This window comes from Pinus tabuliformis, chromosome J, assembly GCF_031772625.1.
Source record: "Pinus tabuliformis cultivar Carrire ecotype Pingquan chromosome J, CPIR1, whole genome shotgun sequence".
In the NCBI taxonomy this organism is placed as follows: domain Eukaryota; kingdom Viridiplantae; phylum Streptophyta; class Pinopsida; order Pinales; family Pinaceae; genus Pinus; species Pinus tabuliformis.
This window is the reverse complement of record NC_142295.1, coordinates 383,141,531-383,148,609: the sequence shown is the minus strand read 5'-3', so window position 1 is coordinate 383,148,609 and position 7,079 is coordinate 383,141,531. Positions and strand designations below refer to the sequence as shown.

Genomic DNA, 7,079 nt, shown 5'->3' with positions numbered 1-7,079 from the left:
TATTGATGACTTAAATTGATAGCTTCAATACTACCAAAGCATTCAAAACATTCATTATTGCAATGAGAATATATCAAATACACCAACCTTATTTATGCATTCATAAGCAGCATCTAACAAATATATTTGACATCTAGCTTTTAGTGTTTTACAAGAAATGCATGAAGCATTATATAAACAGAGTGCGGCCTTTTGAAAAATCTATTCAATGCTTTTACTTGTGCCAAAAATAGACTGACATATCAATATAGGAATCAGGATTATAACTATGTTACCATAAATGAAATGGGAGTTTTTGTTTCAAGAAGAAAACATAATAACATGGAAAACATCGTTTTGTATGATCGTTTTGGTTTATCAATCCAAGAAACCAATTTCTCTAGAAATGGATGGCTTCTTGAAACCGTTTTTTGAGAAATATGATCTTATTTCTCCTTAAACTAGTTCATTTCTCCTGTGTCTCCAATTGATTCCATTTTTAACTTGCACATAAATTTAATAAATTTAGATTGTATATTGATAAGTTCACGTCTGGAGTTTTAGTAAACAATAATTAAACAATAGATGAATTTTGTTTGAAGATTTATTTTTGATGATTACAACAATATATTGATCAAGTCATTTCATAAACTCAAAATAAATCTTGATCCAAGGTTTATTAAATTATCATCCAGGTTTTCTAAAATCCTATCAGAGGTTGTCAATTAAGAGCCTAAATACCATAAACCCTTTCTATAAGAGCTTTTGCGACTGAAACTTCCATGGTGTGAAACCCTTTCATTTCTTTTATCTCATGTGGTGGACTTGATGCCAATAAAATCATTATTGAATACTCTATCCAGTGTTATAACATTTTTACACTTCTAGTCTCATATGATATTTTAAATGTATTTTCTTTTAAACTTATATTGCAAAAAAAATCCCATTAGTATGATATCGTTCAAAGAAAAAATAAGAGTATAACAACTATACAACGAAATAATTATAAAACATATGTGTTCTGTTAGGATGTTTCCACTTCAAAAGCGTATTTTAGTTTTTCAATTTAAGTAAGCAAGAGGAAAAAATTATGTTGGGAACATGAAGGTGTATAAAATGAGATTTAAATATTAATTTATCGCCTTCAAAAAATAATAGAAATGATTTTACCAAAAAAGATCTTTTAAAAGATAGGTGGAATAAACTACATCTTGTATAGATAGAGCTCATTTTATTTTATTTTTTGAAAAATATGCATTAAGCACTAAATTAATTGATGAGAACAAGTCACTGGTTAATTTTTTCCAAAAAACTGCAGAGACAAACATATAATTAAATGCAAAGCTGACACATAACACACACATATGTTAGAAAGATAACATAATTTATTACAAATTTATTTTTAATTACATTTCAAAATTCACAAGGTGTATATGAGTTTTTGAGGGCTTCAATTTAAAAAATATGTAAAATGTCAAATTTTCATTGCCACATGTTACTAAGAAGTGGGATACATCTTAGTGGATTCACCCTCTTGCATTACAATTAGGGAACATATTTGATATGCCTTTTTTTATCAATGATAGTACAAGGAATCCCGAACTTGGACTTCACCATCAACAACTTTGTCGAAGGGAGGGATAGTGGTAGGGGATTTAAGAACAAGCCTAGGGAGGGTTAACAACTAACAGATATTGAGAATTGTCTCCTATCTTATTTTACAAAGTTGCCATCAACAAGAAGAATGAGTAGATGATCACATTACATGTCAAAAGTGTTGATGACGCTTCCACCTACACAAGCAACGAGAAAATCTATTTGACTATTGAGCACACGGTAAATTGTTACGACAATGTAAATGAGATTGCAATAATCCTAAACCATAAGATGACACATCTTTGGAAGTGGAGCAACAATAATGCTGATATGTTATCAAATTAATTAAATTCATCATGAATTGTGCTTTCCTCACCCATAACCTCACCCCTTCAAACTATGTTAATCCCAATAATAATAATAATAAAAGATTGAATTATGACCACAATGTCACTAATTACTTTCTCTAGGGCTATGCCACTTATCTTTGACTTCGTTGCCAACATGAATTCGAACATTGTGGGATGGATGACACTTGGGATTCTTCAATGATCTCATAGGTCAAATTGTTGATAAAGTAAATCCAACAACCCTAAGGGATAATGGTCCCAATAATGATAATAGATTGAACTATGGCTACAATGTCACTAACTGCTTTCTTTAGTACTATGACACACTTAGTTTTGACTTCCTTGCCAACATGAATTTTAATGTTGTGAGATGGATGAAACTAGACATCGTTCCATGATTTCATAGGTCAAATTGTTGATAAAGCAAAACCAATAGCCCTAAGGGATACTAATCCAAATAATAATAAAACTATGGCTACAATGTCACTAACTACTTTTTCTAGTACTACGACACTTAACTTTCGCTTCATTGCAAACTTAAATTTAAATGGTCTGGGATGGACAAAACTTGAGGTTCTTCAATAATCTCATAGCTCAGATTGTTGATATAGTAAATCCAATAGCCTAGTAAACCATGACAAGTTTGAATTGACACTAAGAGTCATCATTTATCGAGCAAATACACTTTTTATATTCCTAAATTCATACACATTATATATCTCTTTATAATCAACTACATTGACCACAGAAAAAATTGGAGCTAACTCCATTGTTAAATTAAAAAATATTTTACCTACCTATAAAATGTCTCCTATTCTCACCCCTCTCCATAAAATTTAAACCAATACCATAATAAAAACTAAATCCCACTAAAACTAACGCATTTACTAACCATAAATATTTCCGAAGCATCTTTTATCGCATTTACTAATCATAAATATTTCCGAAGCATCTTTTATTGCATTTACTAACGGAGTTGTCTATAATGCGATTTTTTGGAGATTCCGGTGACGGAATCCGGCGGAAGAAATTGAGGTTAAATCTTGATTTGTTGCAGTTAAAATGGTTTTTTAACTGCATATTTGGATTCAGCACTCTGAAAAACCCCTGAGACGCTTTCATTGTGCAGAAACTAGCTATCAAACTTGCGATTCCAATAAATTCCTGCCAGATTTCGACCGAAAAAACCCACAAAAAAAACTTTCAAAAAGTCACATTATAGACAACTGCTTTACTAACCATAAATATTTCCGAAGCATCTTTTATATATATATAGAGTCCGTGAGACAAACAATAGATTTATATTTGGGACTTCTCAACCTTCTTTCCAAAGCATTGATTACTCTATTGTTACCTCTTTTGGCGTGCTTCATAATCATCAAGGATTATGAATGCTTTTTAAATTTGTAATCGACATCCAATGGGCTGTATCGATGACGCTAATTCTCAACTATGTGAGTCTTTTTAAACGAGAGGGAGTTGACTTTCTAGAGTAGTGGCTGGTAGGCTGTAAGCCTAGTGGAGCGGAACTTTTTGGCCGAATTCGTAGAGGAGGTTACTTTTACAAATGTTGATACCAAGTAGATTACTTTCATGGCCATGTTGGTAGTTGGGTCATTCAATGGATTACTGTGCTAAGAATATTAATTGCAAAAGCAAAACTAGTAGTTGGCGTTCACGGAATCATGGTTCAGGAAGGACCACAGCACAATTCACAACCTGTCGAGCACTAAACACGTGTCTGTTCGCAACCAACCCAAAGAATCTTTATGTGGTGGGAGGTCTCCGGTTCAGATCGTAGGTCAAGATCGCTGCCTGCAGTTCCAGCTAATCAGCGATCATATGTATGTTGAGCTTAGCTTCATTTATCTTGTTATCTAGATCTTTGCCTGCCTCGGCTTCATCCTCTTTGCATTTTCATGTCTGTCTATGTCTGAGCTTCATCTTTCTGTTCATCAATGGCAACCGATCTCCATCACAATAACAAGGCTTTTTCCCTCTTTACTCCTTCGGCCTCCTACTCAGTCCCTTTTTCACACACCACGTGGTCTAGATGTCAAGAACATGTTATCTTTACACCTTTAGCATTGCTTAGTACCATGTGTTTATCAATCATCGGTGGTCCGGAGGTCAAGAACATTTCATCCTCTTATCTTTAATCATCTGGCAGATAATAGATTGCGAGTTGGAAATGGTGGAAGGATAAAACACATTGCTTTTAGGGTAGAAGCCGATGTTCAAACAGCATCCGTTCATATTGCCATTTTATATAGCAAACAATGAGCAATTCACTTGGTGCTTGGATGAACTCGACCTTGTCGTGCAGTCAAGGGGTTAACATTCTTCCGATCTTTTCAGATTCAAGCCACATCCAGCGTGTATATCTGGAAAAACTACACATTACTGTTAAGTGAATCTATGAATATCTCTGTATATTGTTTGCTTTTTCATTAAAAAAAAATAAGGTACAGAAATATGAGGTTTCCAAGTTTAAATTACAGATGCCAATCCACGACAAAGATCTTGGGAGAAATATTGCAGAGGACAAATGGATGCTCTGTAGTCGTTTGCAGCAGACGACCAACACAGATTGAAGTTTTCTTGGAGCTATCGTCTTGTGTAAGTGCTTCAATCATTTCAAACTTTGTCTTCTATTGAAAATGAATATTTCAAAGTTTGTTTATTCCAAGCGTGATAGATCTGCCTGGTGTATATTTTTCCTCTTTGAATTAGTAGATAATGAAGAGTGATAGATCTGTACACTTCTCAAGTTTGTTTAAGGGCAGAATGATAAATCTGTATATTTTTCTTCAATGAATAGGTAATAAGGGAAGTTCCCGGAGGTCAATACATACATATCTGGGATTCGTTCAAAAATATTATAACAGGACAGATAAGGGATCAGGTCCTCGGTGTCTGTCTGACGCATCTAATCACTGTTTCCCAATTTTGAGTTATAAGGAACTGACATCTTGTTGCAACCGAAGACTGGGGTTACCACATCTTATAATCCCTTGTATTCCCGGATTCATGTGGAGAAATTCAGTGTTACAAGTGATTGGGAGGAAATTACAACCATTGTGGCAGCATGAATTTATGGTAGACAAAGGTATCTTGCTTCATGTACTATCTTTTTTATTCATATAAAGAAAAAGCGTTTTTTTCCACTGAAAAAAGAAGTATCTTGCTTCATATTTTCATTCCATTTCATATATATATATATCTACCTGTACCTGAAAGCTAAATATTTGCATTTGCAGGTGCCTCAACAACTGCCAGAATAAAATATATGGACTTCCCTCTGACACATTCCAAAGACCATAGGGAAACAAAGCAGCTTATTTGCCAACATCTGACCTTGTACTCTTGTAAAGAATTGAGACAATTAGGGGAGTTTTGCAGTTGGGAAAAAACTTTCCAGAGTTAAATGTCCGCGGGTGTGAACAAGTATAGAAGCTTTCGTGCCTTGAAACGTTGATATTTTGGAGGTGATTGATGTTTCTTGGTGTCGGAAGCTGCCTGCTTAATGTTCGTAACTGTTCCAAACTGCAAAAGGGGAGGTGGAATTCTTGATCAGTTGTGCCAACAATGGAATGAAAACCTCTGCTGAAGATGGCAGTGCTGTGTTACAAAGAACACAGAAAAAACAGCAGTTTCGATTGTTTAAGTTAGGACGAGCGTTGAGATTGATTAATCCTTGTCAAAATAGTACAGTAGCACAGCGTAGTCTAGCGAAAGCAGCAGTGTCTAGCGCTTGTGTAATGCTGATCGTTGAGATTGTTTCATGGTTGTAAAAATAGTACAGTACAGGCATCGAATCGGTAGTTTTATGATGTTTTATGTGTAATAGTAAAGTGATGGCTTATTGGGTATGATAAAGAGAGATGTTGCCAAGTTTGTTGTGGATATTTGCTTTCAATTTGTGGTTTGTTTTCAAATTCTTGATAGGTTAGTGGTGATGACATGGTATCAGAGGTTCGTGACACTCTCCAGGAGAGTGGAGACATTAAGATGAATTTAACGGACAAGTTTGCAGCTCTGTAGAAGAGTTCCAACTTTTGTTACCAGATAATTACTTGGTAAATATAAAAACCATTTAATTATTTGGTTTCGTTTATATTAACAAAATAATATGTTACTGGCTAGTAGTATAATTGGCAAAATGTATGTTGTCAAGCCTTTATATATATAAGTGATTGGAAGTTCAATTTCCGGAACTTAAAAAAAATAAAAAATTATAATTTTCTCGCATTCCTGTTCGTTGTCATCTGTCTCAAATTGCGGTTCCAATGAACTTCCGGTAACAAAAGAAAACTGTTGGTTGTTCATAATAAACCCCATAAAGAAGGTAACTCTAACATCCAACTGCAAACCCCTCCTTTAGTTGCTTTCAACCGGATCGAACTCATCAAACAGTATCTTTCATAGCATACTCTTGGAAGGGAATAAATCATGCATTTTTGCTTCAGATAGGCAACCTAGAGCTACAGCTAATCAAAACCCTCTAAATAAATCAAATAAGGCGACTTCTTTGAACAAAGAAACCTCTCCAATTATAGCGGCTACTCTAATGAATTGAATTTCTGGTTAGCATAATCACTTCCAAATTCTCATTTTGTTCGGAACTACATGTCTTCAGCGATATGTTTCAACCGAGCCCCTCTGAAGAACCTGCACACTTCACTTGAGATCACTCTGAATCATCACTTCTTCTTTTGAAATTTGGTTGAATCGTAACTTTCTCTTTTGAAAAATTGTTTTTTTTAATTTAAGAAATCGTGCTCAGTGCTCAAGATTGAACCAAAAAACTTATAAAAACTAAATCTTTTTCACTCTGAGATTAACTCCCCTCCCAGAGCACCTGTGCCTTCGTGAGCTGTGAGTAACCCCTCCCAGGCCACCTGTGCCTTCGTGAGCTGTTGATTGGGATGTTAAACTATTAAAATAGTTCAGACCATTGGATTGATTTTTTACAGGTATTAGTACGATGCTATTCAACGTGTTCAGGCTCCAAATTCTGTTGCTTTAACAAAGATCTTTGATATAACCATAGATATCACTGAGCAGAGAAGCTTTGCTCATTTTCGACACATTAGGACCACTGCACGAAGCTCATAGGTTCTTCATGGCCATTTGCAGGCTTTTTCCTACGTT

General features: G+C 34.7%; 1 long non-coding RNA gene across 2 annotated transcripts; it reads left to right on the top strand.

The window, feature by feature from the left end:
• The first annotated feature begins 3,613 nt into the window (after positions 1-3,613).
• Positions 3,614-5,964, top strand: LOC149227372 (uncharacterized). 2 transcript variants are annotated; one of them, XR_016247785.1, is made up of 4 exons: positions 3,614-3,769; positions 4,427-4,544; positions 4,747-5,034; positions 5,186-5,964. It is a non-coding gene; the product is annotated as an uncharacterized LOC149227372 (long non-coding RNA). The 2 variants fall into 2 exon arrangements; XR_016247784.1 differs by lacking the exon at positions 3,614-3,769 and adding an exon at positions 3,821-4,330 and having other exon boundaries at positions 5,186-5,963.
• Positions 5,965-7,079: the final 1,115 nt, after the last annotated feature.